We start from the raw sequence: 15,913 nt of genomic DNA, 5'->3' as shown, positions 1-15,913 counted from the left end.
CGGATTTTTTTGATTTAAATCAGATTTTTTTGATTTTTATTCAAACACATTATAAGAGCTATAATTTATGATTAAAAAAACTTTATAAATGTTTAATCAAAATTAAATTAATATTAAAACTATATTATAACAATATTTTAGAAGCTCTAACTTATTAAAATAATTTTTCATTATAATGCATAGCGACCATTTTAATACAAAAGCATGATTGAAATTAAAAGACAAGATAAAAAAGATAATTTAAAGAATACTACTTTAACTAGTAACACAAAGTTTCAATTAGCACACCATAATTTTAATTTTAAATTGTGATCTCTTTTTTTTTTTCTCTTGATTTATAAAATGGCAAAATAAATGCAACAGATTGTGTTTATAAATGTTGTCATTCATCAAAAAATAAATATTCAATCTATATATTTTTATGTTAAAATAATCATTTTTAATCCTATATCAAAATACATAAGTTAAGCTAAATAACATTTTTTAAAAATCTATATACTCATTGGAAATTTTTTTCACAAAAGAAAATCTGATAATTTCAAAGATACCGTGAACATATTTTGAGGAAAAAAAATACCAGTGAATAACCCTTCTGCTTCAAATAGACTTTGAAAGGGAAGAATGACACTATATCAGGAAAAAAATATCTGAACTCAGCTTTTTTTTTTCTTTCTATTTTTGGCATATTAAGGTAATTTCTTTTTAATGTAGCCTCAAGCTTTAGAAATGTAGAAATTTCCATCAATAAACTATAATGTAGATTAGAATTCCATGCTTTTTTAATCAAAAGGTTAACATTTGCTTTTTTTCTTTATGAAAAAAAATCATGTTTATTTACTTTCTATAGCTATGCAAGTCTATATTAAGATAGCATTAAATATTTACTTTAATCTGTACTTTCAATGTTAAGAATCAAAATATTTTAAACATGTAATTTCAAATGTGTTTAACACACACCAAGAAAGAAAGTAATTTCGTTAACTAAAATTAATAAATGCAGCAATTTATTTAAAGTAAATTTTAAAACTAAGAAAAGAAAATAATAAAAGTATCAATAATTTAAAGCACTGTTTTTTAACTTTTAAAATCAATATAATATATATATAAAAATCAATTGATTTAAATCAATGATTTTTTTAAAAAAATCATTTGATTTTAATCATGATTTAAATCGTGATTTAAATCAAGCTGATTTAAATCAACGAACCCTGGATAAAACTCCGCAAGTTTCATCAAAACCGGATAACTGTGGTTTACAACCCTTGTGCAATTTAGCTTCGGATGACCTTACATCGCAATTTATTTTTTAACCTAAACTACAACATAAAGAGGGTCTAATGTATTGATAATTCTATTGTGAAAATGTAGATTTATTAGTAGTACGTATTGTAATGTAGTAGAAAATATAGTATAAACATACTTACAAATTTTAACAATTAATATTTTAAAAAAGAAAACAACAAATTGACAGTAACAATTTTATTTATTTCATTTTTGATAATATGCTGTTCTTCAAAATTCAGAAAACAAATCCAAGCTTCTTACTAACTTCCTTTGAGGTACTCGCTTAAATGCCTTATTCCAGTCATTGGTGTTTTTCATTTCCAAAAGAATATCCAATAGAATATTTAAAGGAAGACTCTTGTTTCCTCTACCCCACCTAAAAACATTACATTGCAAAACTATAAGAAACATATCACAATTAATTTTATAACAAACATTTAGAACAAAGGTATAAATTAAGGAGATTTATAATTAATAAATGAAATTATGGTAAGAATATAACTGCAGCAAGATTCTAATTTTTCAATAATCAATTTTGTATTTTATAGATAAACTTGCAGCCTGTGGTGACCAGCTTGGTTACCTTTCGAAATTACCTAGTATAGCATAAATAAACTTGATTAATAATTAAGCCAACATTATACATTTACATTTTATAGTAAGGTACATCACAACTGTATTTAAATATTCAAACTCATCAACTCTGATCCTAACATTTTAATTAGTTTTAAACAATAAATTAACGAAATGTTTTCATCGTCTAGATGGTGCTTACAAGGAAGTAATTAAAATTTCAATTTAAACCAGTGGTTCCCAATCGTTTGTTGCCCACTGTCCCCAGAGAGGCCAGTTAAAGTGGTAGTTTATCAATTGTGATTCTTTGTTTAACAAATTCAATTTAGTAGATTTTTATCTACCACTATTTCTAAATAATTCGTAGGCTTACATAATTCACCACTTTATAGTACTTTAGTCATGCTATATCTTTTAAAAAGCAAGCAAAAATTGTCAAATATTTGCAAAACTTACTTGCAAGTGCGCATCAATAAATTTGAATATATGCTAAATTATATCTGATTTTAATTTAAATGTAAATAATGAAGCAATTTTATACAGTCACTGTAGAAAATGAAATTAAAAAAATGTGCATCCCTTTCACGTTTTTTTCATTCCAAAAGAGGTGATATTTGAAGCGCTAAAATGGAAACAAGAGTATATATTTTTAAATTTATTTTGTAATTTAATCTGGAAAAATTGTGCTGGAAATGTCTTGTGTTTGGCGGAGTTTTGTAAAAGCTTGAATATCAGGCGTTTTGTTTGTCAGATTAAAGCATAGGTCTTCTTTGATGCAAATCTCCAACCTACTTCTTTGTTTTATGAGAAGCTGGATGACCTAACTAAATCTTTTTTTTATACTAAATATGTTGATGGGAGTCAGATGAGGAGCGATTGGCTGGCTTTTCTTATTATTATTAAATTTAATTTATAACTGTCGTTAAACAGCCGACCCAATTTTTTGGTTTACGACAAATAATGTTCAACTCCGTAGCGTTGTAATTTTGCACCCAATCCAGAAGGCAAGTAAACTCTTGGATCAAATATTGGGAGCAATTTGCCTTTGTAAAGGACTGTTTGATGGAACTAACCTGCATTTGTGTTACATGGAGATGATCATGAGAACCTTCCACGGTTAGCCTGACAGCAAGGGGACTCTAACCCATGATCTGCCTACCACTGAGGATATTTCACGTCAGCACTTTGATCGGTGCAAGCCAGGTGCGGAATTCTTATTGACCAGACATCACTGGGATTCGAACCCGATTCACCTCACTGGAAGACGAGCGCTCTATAACCTGAGCCATCGCAGCTCTATTATTATTGATTGCAATTTTCTCCCTTTGAATACTATCCCCCCACCTGAGGATTATTGCCTCGTTGAGGAGCCACATTGTTCCCTTTAGGGTCTCGAAGCCTTGATTTTATAAACTGCAGTATTAGTGGAGAGAGGGAAAGAGATTTTGGCTGCATAACACTAAGTACAGTACTCCACACTATCAAAAGTCTTATTTCTGAAAGACACTAAGAGGTCATAGATCTGAGAACGAATGGACAACAGCCCAATTAATTTTTGCCATAGACTTTTGCTTTATTCACAGCATTTGAAATGCCATTCTTGTTAAGTTTAATGTTTTATAATAATAAAAAAGTACAATAAATAAGAAAAAAAATCATAAAGATATCTCATTTTTATTAGATTCATGATAAACTTAAATAAAAAAAAACAATTTAAATCAATAAACTTTATGCTTAAACTTAAAACTAGAAAATTATAAATTCAATCTGTATCCAGATTTATTACATCACACTTGTTTAATATCAGTTCAGCATGTTCCATCATAGGTATAACCAAGAAATTATTATGATCAACCCAAAATACTTATGTTTAATGAATATAACTTTTCTCTTCAGTTTCCTTCACATTTTGACCTACTTTTTATAATATTGTAGTCAAGTCAAAATAGCATTACTTATAAACTATTGTTCATTTGGAATGATAATTTTTTGGAAAAGCGTCATACAATTTAATATTCCTACAACTACTAACAATGTTTATTTTAAATTTTATACTTATAAAAAAAAAATGATTTAAAATACTTTTTCAATTCTACATTTTTGAAAGTATGACAATAATGATTTTTTACTGAATACTTACATTAAATATTCATCATATGGTAGATGCACAGCTTTAATTTGTTCTCTTTTAGCTTTAGCCAGAACTACAGGTTCTTTAATGCATTTATCTACCAGACCACCTGAAATATAGTGATAATATTAGATCAAACTGTGAGATATCATCAGATAACGCAAATGATCTAAAACTATTTCTGTTAGTGTACAACAGTTCATAATTCTATACAAAGAAAAAAATACATTTATTATAGTCCATTTAACGTAAATTTTTTGTCATAATTTTTAAACTGGGTAACTTAGCCCCAAATTTCAACTATGTTTTTTCACATTACTTGTTTAATTGTTGTTTATAACATGTTAAATTCTTTTTACAAGANAGTTTTTCACATATTTTAAAAATAACATCAGTGATAGTCTCTAGCTTATAGCTTTATTTGAACAAAGAAAAAAAGATTATTCCGCACATTTAAATATTTTATATTCGCTGTGTCAAATAAATTCAATAAAGAACTGCACGTGTGGTCCTAGTAACCAAATTTATACTTTTATAGTTGTCTGATACTTGGTCGCTTATTTTTCAATTCCTACTATTAGTTCACACTCTCCCTATATATCTTGTTCAAATTTTGAATCGTTCATAAAATACTTTTTATTCATCCACTCTCAAGTTCAAATACATTTTTTTTTAATTATAGGGGATCACACTTGATGTTAATACAGTTTTTTCAAATATTAATTCATTCATTAAATTTAAATAATTAATTTTAGTTTTATATGGGAGAAAAAATTGTAATTGTTTATTAGAAAGTAACTAAAATAAAAATTTTCTTTGTTGGCCTAAGTAGGAATTGACTTTAAAAAAAAAGAATTATATTTCTCTTTTTTAATTTTAGAGGCAAGTGTTAGAAACAATGTTCTAACGATAATATTTAAGAAAATGGTAGATATTTAATTAATTTTTTGTTTTAGAAAAATAATTACGTGCTCACAACTATATCTAAACAATATGTTAACTTCAAAGCGAAAATAATTAAAAGTACGCGTACCCGGTAGACGAAAAAGATGAAATTTCTATTAAAAATGTGTTGAGTCTGTGCAAATTCTCTTTTTTTTTAACTTTTGTATTTTTCCCCAACCTATTATAGAAGTAAACAAACTTACAAACAAATGTTTCATTTAATTATGAAAAAGCATGAGAGCATGACTACTTCACTTTCTGTTACCGAAGTCGATTCTAGTTATTAGGTAGGTGAAGGGGACTGTTAGGGGGGGGGGAAGAAATCACGCAAAAATGAAGACCTTGTTTACCAGAATCTAGAATTTAGCTAACTTTTCGACTATCTAGAGTGCTTAAATGGCTTTGTGCTGAATAACAAAACAAGTTTAGATCTGAATCGACTTCTAATAGTGATTACTTCTTCTAGTTATAGCCAAATTTAATCGATTACGAATAAAGTTTTCCGTTTTTTCTTGAGTAGATGACGAGATCAACTATAAAACTCAGATGAAAATGCAACGTTTAATTGTTTTCGAATCATTATAATTACAGTTTATAAACAACTTTCTACATAAAAAATAGCACAGACACATTACTAAAGTTGTATAAAAATGATATAATAAAACTCTTCGTAAACCAAACATAACTAAAAAGAGGAATGAATTATTTTTGAAAAATGATAACTAATCATCCCAAGAAAGTGAATAGGAAAAATAAGCATGTAAGCAGAAGATTCCATTTACTTAAAAACTAACGTAGATAAATTCAATATATTTCGAGCACTCAAAACAAGACCCCTATTTTCACGCATGAAATCACGTGAAAAAGAATCAAATGGTAAAAAAAAAACACAAATTAATAGTTAGTAGTAGTGTAGACAAAGTAATCAACGGGAAAAAAATGGAGAAAAAAAATTAAACGACGGGTAGTAAAAAAACAAATAAAAGAAGCTGTGGTAGCCAATGAAAACAATGGCGGCGAAACAGTCAAATGAGTTCATGATATTTTTCATCGTAGATTGTAATGAAGTAACGGAGTTGACATCATCAGCATTTATATAAATGTAATATGATAGAGCGGTGGTGGCTTAGGGGATAAAGCGATCGCTTTCCAATGAGGTGAACCGGGTTCGAATCAAGGCGATGGCTGGATGATTCAAATTCCGCACCCGGCTTGCATTGACTACAGTGCTGAAGGGAAATATCCTCAGTGGTAGACGGATCATGGGTTAGAGTCCCCTTCCCGTCAAGCTAACCGTGGGAGATTTTCATGGTTTTCCTCTCCACGTAACGCAATTGCGTGTTAGTTTAATCAAGAAGTCCTCCACTGAAGGCAAATTCGCCCTATACTTGGTCCAGGAGTTCCCTTGTCGTCTGGATAGGGTTCAAAATTGCAATGCTACGGTGTTGGAAATTAGTAGTGGTAAACCCCAAAAAATTAGATCGGCTGCTCAGCGACGGTTATATAAAATAGAAAATAAATAGTTATACGATATAAATGGAGCATAATCCCAGAGCATCGAGATAAACTGATGTGTCGGGGTGAAAAAAAGTTGGCGTTATCAAAGTTAAATTTATGTCCAAGGTCCCAACAATGTGCGGCAATAGATGATGTGCAAAATTCCTGATTGCATCATTTACCGTGTACCCTTATTCTAAATTTCACAGCTAGTGTGGTTTACCTCTCTCTTGGCTGTATTGACTCTCTTTGTGACTCTGTCAGCCACGTTGTTCCTGTCTTTGCTTTTTTCCCTTTTTTCCTACAGTTTATTTCTTTTCCATTTTTATGCGTTTCATCAAATAAATAAATATATATATANTATATATATATTCTAAGTCTTCGTAAACAATTAATGAATAAGAAATCTGCCACCTATCATTTTCTTCTTGTCTGGAGAGTAACGTTAACGAAGTGAGAGAAAAAAATGACTCTATTTTTTCCTCCGTTCAGTTAATGCTTAATATTTCAATCAGGAAAGGTGAAAGTCGAAAGAAAAGGTCTTAATGAAAGATTTTAATTAAAAGGGAAGCGTGTCAAATAAGAAAACTAATTTTAATTCCCGTCACTATTTACCATTAATACCTTCTATTTGTAAATCACGATTATCAAAAGTATGATAAAAAGTTTCAAGGATATAAACGGGGGAAAAAATAATAGCTAAAGAATTTGTTAGAAACTTATGATTGTTTCATCTTTAATTTACAAAAGTATCTTACGTTTTTTTTACTTACCAAATTAAGTATTTTATAATATTTTAATTAAAAAAAATTTTTTTAATTTATGCGAATTTATATAAATATATCACCATAGTTTTCTTTTCGTTTCAAGTAAGACTCTATCACTCATAAATTACATCTTTTACGCACTCAAGATTATTAACTACGTTGTTAAGGGTGTTAAAACACAACTCAATTTTTCAAAAAAACTGCCAATACCAAAGTTAAAAAACTTACAACTTTTAATTATTTTAAATAAAACAATGCTAACAAAAAAAACATCATACCAAAGAACAAAACAGAAAAAACACCAGTGGCGTAACTAGATCAATGGTTATTGCTTTTTTAATTTATTGTCGTTTTCAAATAAATGATCAAGTTCATCGCTTTCAATTTATTGTTGCTTTCAAATACATGATCAAGTTCATTGCTTTTAACACAGAGAAGTCCTTTTTTATCTAATATATCCGATGTCTAGCAATTATTACAGGAAATTAAAAAAATTATTTAACTCGTGTCATATGTTGTCTCAGATCAACGAGGTGGTGGAAGTCACTTAAACTTTTACTTAACTGTGAATTATTTTAAAGAGAAAAAGAACTTTAACACCGCGGAGTGTCCTCATTTTAGTGTTGCCTTGATTTTATTGCTTCCTCTAGTTTTCTTTTTTACTGTTAGTGGTATCTTTAGATTTTAGTTTACATAACAACGCTGATTTTTCTACAAGCAATTTGCCTTTGTGATTTTAAGGTAATAATAATGCATATAGGAGAAATTTGCTATGAGAATTTTACAAATCTTTATCAAACTGTGTTTTTGTTTTGTAAAATTCGCTTTGAAAAATTATATAGCTCATTCTAAAGCTCAACATTCAATAAAAGTTAATTTCAATTCAATATTTATTTCTTGCACATGTTTTCCATTTCATTTATAGCCCCTGGCCAAATTATTAGACACACTATAAGATTCTATGTAAAATCTTAATTATCGTGTAATACTATACAACTTTATTGTTTTTACTCAACTGAAAACGATTTGCACGTGTTAACGTTAGTGTAGGGTTAGCATTGCAATGCAATACACTGGAAATAAATTCATGTAGGAAGTATATGAAACTCTTCGGTATAAAAATCTATTACAGGTACTTCGAAATATAAATGTATTGTATATAAATTCGTGCAAAACATGCAATTATTAAAACACTAGGGGAGAGTGGGGTCAATTGTAACATTTTTTACTTAACTATTTTTAACTAACAAAAAATCCAATATATTATTAGTATTAATGAATAGACGAGTAAAGTAGACTATCCTCTACTAGAAAAAAAATAATAAATACCTTATTTTAAACGTTATTATATTAGTTATTAACAATTTTTGACAGTCGTGCACTTGTTACAATTGTCCCCACTTACGGGGTCAATTGTAACAGTTCATAAATTCAACTACAACATAGTTAATTATACATATTATCATAGTTGCGATATATTTTTTTATTGACCAAAATAGTAGTGATATTTTAGGAGTAAAAATAATAATGAGCAGAGACCTAAAGGGTTAAACTTTTAACTTTAAGGGGTTAAAAATTTTAATTTATGCTGTGAAAGGTGACAAATAAAATAATGCACATGCAACATAATATAAATGATAAAGGAAACTATGGGTGGTTCTTAAAGAGTTAAGTAATGGTTTGTAAACATAAGATTATTTATTTTCAGCTGTTACAATCGTCCCTTTACTTATTTTTACAATCGTCCCCAAGACGCCATTTCAGCTTCATTTGTTAAAAACAATGCTAGTTAATTAACAAAACTAATCTTTTTTTTTAAATGTTAATTAAGGTGTCTACTTACATATTCGGTTACTAATTTTTATTTGTTTAAACAAAATTACTTTGTTACAATATAATATTCTAATACTTAAAAAAGTACTTACGTAGCGTGAAAATATCTTTTGTGATGTAACTCTTTCAAAAGTACATAAAAATGGTTGCCAGCAGGGGTGTACATATAGATTTATTAAATACACCTTGTGGGCCACCTAGGAACCAAATCTAGAATCCGACACTCAAAATTTTTGCTCTGTTACAATCGTACCCTGTTACAATTGACCCCACTCTCCCCTACAGTGCGTCTAATAATTTGGTCTAATATTAATATAACACCTGATATAATAAATACTCTATATTTGTATATTATATCGTCTAATTTATCGAATCGTCACATTTATAATATATATCATCTAATTGAACCAATACGATACACGAACGTAAACAAGTGCAAATCGGTTTCAGTTGCATAAGAAAAAAACAGAGCTGTATAGTATCACCTGATAATTAAAATTTTACATAGAATCTTAAAGTGCTTCCAATAATTTGGCCAGAGATTGTACATAATCAAACTGTTAGCCTTATTCTTATTTCTTCAGAAAACGAGAAACTACGCAGACTTGACTTCCAAGCAGGAAAAAAAACTACTATAAGCTTAGTAGACTTGTTATTAAGTCGAAAGAAAACATTAGATGTCAACATTCCTTTACCACAAATACTTTCAAGAGCCAGACTAACTTACACAGGAAACAGAATTACACAGGCTCTTGTGTTCCATCATAACTGGAGTAGTATGGTTTATTCCAAAAGTCTTCGACAAATAATAAGCCTCGTTTTTTTCTTTTTTCCTTTCTAGGATAGGCAAGATGAGCTCTTGCAAAAGATTTTCACGATTTGTTTCTCTCTTCTTTGATGTTCTCTTCACCCTAACGTTCTTTGATATGTTAACTCCAAGGAAACTAATAAGATTAAATTAAGAACACGAGGATCGTTTTCTTATAGTCTGAAAAAAATATCATGAAAACGATTTGTTATCAAATGAACTGCATTTTTTTTTTAATTTTTAAGGAAGAGATTTCCATTATGTTTAGAGATGGAAACGCAAATAAATTAAGTAGGTAATAACCATGTAATGTCATGAGTTATTTAAAAATGTTTTAAAAGATGGATTTTTAGAGACGCAGATCTTAAGTATTCAGTACCTGACCAAATTATTCGACTCACTATAAGATTCTATGTAAAATCTCAATTGGGGTATAATATAGCTACGTCACAGGTTGTGTTGTTCCTACTAAATTTAACCCATGAACGGCATTTTCTGCGAGCCTAACTTCAAGCCACAAATAAACAAACGAAGTGTTCGATCGTTTAAATAGCTGCTCGCCAGATTTTATTGCATTATAAAGAAAAGTTATTGAAACTAAATACAACAAAATAAACAACAACAACTAAAACAAATAACAACAACTACTAATAACAATAACTAAATAAACAACAACTAAATTCCATTCGTTTAGCATTGCGTCATATGTTGTTCCTACTAAATCGAAGTAGTTGTGTTTTTTTCACATTATACCCAATTATCAGGTGATATTATACAGCTTTATTGTTTTTATGCGACTGAAACCGGCTGCACTTGTTTACGTTCGCATATCAGTGGGTTAAATTAGACGATATATTATATAGATCAGACGATCGGAAAAATTAGACGATATATTTTATAAATAGAGAATATCTATTATATCAGGTACTATATTAGTATATTATAATAATTAGACCAAATTATCTGACGCACGGTAGTGTTTTAATAATGACATGTTTTGCACGAATTTATACGCAATATTTTTATGTGTAAGCATACATGTAATGGATTTTTATTTAGGAGATTTTTCATATACTTCATTGTTAAAAAGATTAATTTTAACTTTTAATTTAAAGAATAACGATGAATAAAACGTACGTCAAAAAATTTTGATATTTTTACGACATGTATGCCACTTGATAAATTTTCATGGAATTTATGACAATACGATGATCATCTGATTAGTTTAATCTATGCAATCATTTTTTTAATAAGAACTCAATCATTTGATCGTGATAAATTATTAACAATGCAATTTGGTAGTAAGAAACTTTTTTTCTCCGAAAGAAAATGCATATTATAAATATATGCAGCTGATTATCCAACCTACTGTTTGTTTCTTTGTACTTTAATTCTGTAATGAAACTCTTTTCCGAATGCAGCGTTACATATTAAATCAAATCTTTCTCATTAACCCCAATCGTACTGAAAGGGTTAAAAAAAAGTCCTCATGACTCAAAAATATAAATTCTTCTCACCCTGTGATATATATGTAGGAAACACGGCTTTTACTTCAACTGAAATATTTTTTGAGTAATGGGTACCATGAAAAGAAAAAAGTGTTCTCTTCACAGGCCGAAGAACTTAGAACTCAATTCCAATTTATCAAAGAATTTTTATCTTTATCTTTTCCCCTCTTGCACTGGATTAAAATAAATGGATAAAGTTTGCAAGGAAGAGAGAACAAAAAAGAAATTGTGAATAAGTTTTCCTGACAGTTGCTCATTTCTTGCAGATAACTTTTGAAATGATTTCAGGAAAATATGACGCGTGAATAAGAACATAAATGAAAGATGTGTTTGAAGCAATACACAACTGAGATTTCTTGTGTGTGAATTATCTGTGTGTGAATTATTATTTTTTTCTTAATTATAAGGACAATTATTATTTAATTTTTTTATTATGATTATTTTCATTGTTTGAAAATGAAAGTAATAAAATTGGGAAATTCTATATGTGATAAATATAAAATTTTTTAAATTATACATTTATAAACTCAAAACCAATTTCCAGCATTTAATTTTGTGTGTGTGAATTATTAGTGTGTGAATTATCTTTTTTTTTCATTATAAGGACAATTATTATTTAATTTTTTTATTATTATAATTATACTCATTGTTTTAAAATGAAAGTAATAAAATTGGGAAATTCTATAACTAGAAAATGCTATGTAATAAACGGAATATTTTTTTAAAAAATATTGTACCTTTTTAAACTCCTAACCGATTTCTAGCATTTAATTTCCTTTAAAAACAATTTAATATCATTATTAAATGTTAATTATTATTGTTAAATTATTATTGTTAAATTACAATTATTATTTAATATTTTTATTATTATGATTATTCTCAATGTTTTAAAATGAAAGTAATAAAATTAAGAAATTCTATAAGTAGGAATTGGTATGTATTATATATAATTTTTTATATGTTATACCTTTTTAAAATCTAAACCAATTCTAATTTTAATTTTTTTTAAAAACAATTTATTACAGAAGCAAATTGAGTCTTAAATAAAAGCTTAAATAAGAGATGTGTTAGACGTAGTGTTTTTTATTCACTTGAAATAGTGAGTTCAGATTTTCTGCACGTAAACTGTCTGTACAATATCATTTTTTTATAATTTTAGATAAAATTATAAATTAGAAATTTTAGCAAATTTTTTTTAAAAATTGAAACAATTAAAATTTAAAATAAAATTCTACAGTAATGTTAACAAGGTTACTATGAGAGTTGTATATTTTGAACATCAAGCCCACTTCTTGTGCTTAATCAAATTAAATGAAATTAAAAAAAAAAAAAAAAAAAAAGAANAAAAAAAAAAAAAAAAAAAAAAAAAACAAGTCATATAAAAAGAATTTAAAGTTAATTCCAAAGAAAAAAGCAAAGAAAAATTTCATTTTAGTTACTTTTTATTAAATAATTAAAATATTTTCTCTAAATTTAATTCTAAATCTAATCTAAGATTAATTAAATAAATTTAACTAATGAATCAATATTTGAAAAAACTGAATTAACATCATCCACTACAAGTTCAAAAAAAAATGTGTTTGAACTTGAATGGAGGAATAAAAAGTATTTTATTAACGATTAAAAATTTGAACAAGATATGAAAATATAAAAATAGTAGGAACAAAATTAAATAATTTTAAATGTTAGCTTATTTATTACACCTAATTTTTTAGAATGATTCAGAATGAAAATTGATTATTATTACGTCGAATCTATATTATATATCATCTAATTGAACAAATAGATACACGAACCTAAACAAGTAAATAGAAGCAATATTGTTTAAACATTAGATATTTAAAATTTTGTGTGAGTGAACTGGAAGTAGAGTATCGATTACAAAAATCGATTTTAAGTCTTAATTTTTTTTTGTAATCAATTTTTGAAATTATCTGAGTATATTAGGGGGCTAAACCATTTGTTTGCTGCCTTTCGCCAATCCCGATGATTGAGTCGCATTAATTGGTGTTTTATGTCATAAAATAAATTTGTACGAAAATTAAAACTATTCACTTGTGAACTAAAAAAGAACTCCTACTTCTGTCAGAAGAACACGATTATATTAGTGAACAATTTTGCTTGGTAATCATTTTTAAAATTTAAGTTATATTTTTACTGTAATTTATAATTGTATACTTTATGTAATTTGTAGAAAAAAAAACAATGATTACAGAAGTATTGAAAAGTTTAGATACCGATAAGTTTATCTTAACATCGCTCTAAGGAAAATTCATAGAATTGCGTAGTAAAAAAACTCTTTTAAATTCAAAAAAGTGATATTAAAGTGCCATGAGAAAAATAAATACGTCAAAGGAAATTAATATGGGATATTTACCATGTGATTTTCCATAAAAACGCTAACGGAAAAACTGTGTTAAGTATATAACTCTTTAATAATAGCATAAAAAATGTGCGTTAGGAACACTGTTTGTCATGTGATCGAGTGCTCTTTGTGAATTATCAAAAGAGTAGAATTTTTTTCTAATATAATTTCGAGGAGCAGTGGTGACCCGGGGATAGAGCCTTCCAATGAGGTGAACCGTGTTCAAACCCCACTAATGGCTGGTCGATTCGAATTCCGCATCCTGCTGGCACCGACCACAGCGCTGACTTCTGCTGTCCAATGAGGCCTGGTCGACACGAATTCCTCATCCGGCTTGCACCGACCGAAGTGCTGGTGCAAAAATATTCTCAGTGGTAGAAGGATCATGGGAGGTTTTCGTGGTTTTCCTTTCCGTGTAACACAAAAGTTGGTTAGTTCCACCAAAAAGTTCTCCACGAAAGCGAATGTCTCCCATTACTTGAACCAGGAGTTCCTTCGTCATCTGGATTAGGTTCAAAATTAGAAGGCTGCGTAGTTGAACATTAGTAACCATAAGCCTAAAAATGGGTCGGCTGTTCAACGACGGTTATATAATAAAATAAAATGCAATTGTAAGGACAAAGAAAGTTTAGTTTTCGTTTAGATTTCGATAAAAGATAAAAAAGAGTTTATAGTTACAGATTTACTAATTACGTAAAACATTCTCTCATCGCTTATATTTATGAAAATACTGCAAACTTTCTATAAGAATGCGTCCGTAATATTTAAACGCGAAAAAAAATTAACTTTTTTCATCTTTTTTGTTAATTTATATAAAAACACTTGAGTACTTAAAAATCGATCAACTTTCAGAAGAAGTAGAATATAGTTTATAACAATTGCCATAAATTGGAATTCAAAATCTTAACTGTATAAAGATTCCATGTAATACAAACTTATGACCTTAGCAAAATGAGCAAAAGAAAACAACTAATTTTCAATATCGTTTATTAAAAGCGAGTTCAACTGCATTTGTATTAAAATACAATTTTTACGAAAGGTTTTACTGTAGCTTTAAAATTAGTAACTTGCAATTGATTTGTTCATTTTATTGAAATAATTTAAACTAAAATTTTCCTAGACGTGCTGTTATAATCTACGTGCTGCAAAGCCTTAGGAAACTCGCAGTTTTACCCACAAATAGTTTCCCCTTATTAATTCTTTTGAAAATGCAAAATAACAGTGAATAAACAAATTGATAATTCCAATGTTTTTAAATAGCAAAAAAAGAATTATTTTAAAAAAATTGTAATAATTTGAATTTCCAAACTAATTTAATTTATTGCACTTATATAAAATTTATTATTATATGAATTCGTCAATTTAGTTAATTACTTATTTATTTAATTAAGTTTTATTGAATTTGTACTGTTTTTAAAATTTAGTTTCTGAACGAATTTAGTTTAACACGCTGATATATGAGTTTCATTATTCTAAGGAATCTGTGTTTGTTAATAATTTTCATTTATTAACGCAATTTGTCCCGATTTCAGAAAGTGTTTAGTTATAAGCAACTGTTTCATTTTTAAAACAATCACTTTTTTTACATATTAATATTCATTAGTTAAGGTCGTTTGCAATTTCAGAATTGAATTTCAGAGGGAGTTTAATTTAATACACACCAATATCAGTTCGTTTTCAAAAATTCCATACGTCAGTAAATAAAATTTATTAGCTAACTTAGTTTTTAATAATTTCTGATCAAGTTTAATTAATTTACTTAGCATATTTTACTTATACAAGTATATATATCAGTTGCATGAATTAAAAAGTTGTATTAGTTCATTTAGTTTTTAATGATTTTAACACTAAACATACTATATCCGATCAAATGACCGTTAAAAAACTTTTGCATCTAAAATGCGCTTATCATCTTATCGTTCTTGCACGTTTGACTTCATCACTTTTTCTAACTATTATATACAGTTAATATTACATTATTATTTTTTTGTATTTTGTTTGTATCGAATAATACTTGTCGTATACTTATTTCTACGTCCCGCAGTGGACTGATCGTTAAGACACGGTTCCCAGCAGATCACCGAAGTCAAGCATCACTGACTACGGTCAGTGTGCGGGTGGGTGACCACTTGGATCAGTCTGCGTAGGGACCGAGGGTGTGCGGTATTGGTCCTCGTTAAACTGTGCTACCGTAAAGTGCTC

At 28.1% G+C, this 15,913-nt stretch overlaps 1 protein-coding gene and 1 long non-coding RNA gene across 9 annotated transcripts in view; one reads left to right on the top strand and one right to left on the bottom strand.

Moving 5' to 3' along the window:
* The window catches only part of LOC107436775 (cell adhesion molecule 2), a 63,109-nt gene that overhangs the window by 6,382 nt on the left and 40,814 nt on the right, over positions 1-15,913 (top strand). The window lies entirely within an intron of this gene.
* LOC122270998 (uncharacterized) lies at positions 1,465-4,299 on the bottom strand. The gene is made up of 2 exons (XR_006226098.2): positions 3,998-4,299; positions 1,465-1,660 (listed from the first exon to the last, which is right to left on the bottom strand). It is a non-coding gene; the product is annotated as an uncharacterized lncRNA (long non-coding RNA).

This window comes from Parasteatoda tepidariorum, chromosome 1 (genome assembly GCF_043381705.1).
Source record: "Parasteatoda tepidariorum isolate YZ-2023 chromosome 1, CAS_Ptep_4.0, whole genome shotgun sequence".
Lineage (NCBI taxonomy): Eukaryota > Metazoa > Arthropoda > Arachnida > Araneae > Theridiidae > Parasteatoda > Parasteatoda tepidariorum.
This window is presented reverse-complemented; position numbering and strand designations above follow the sequence as displayed.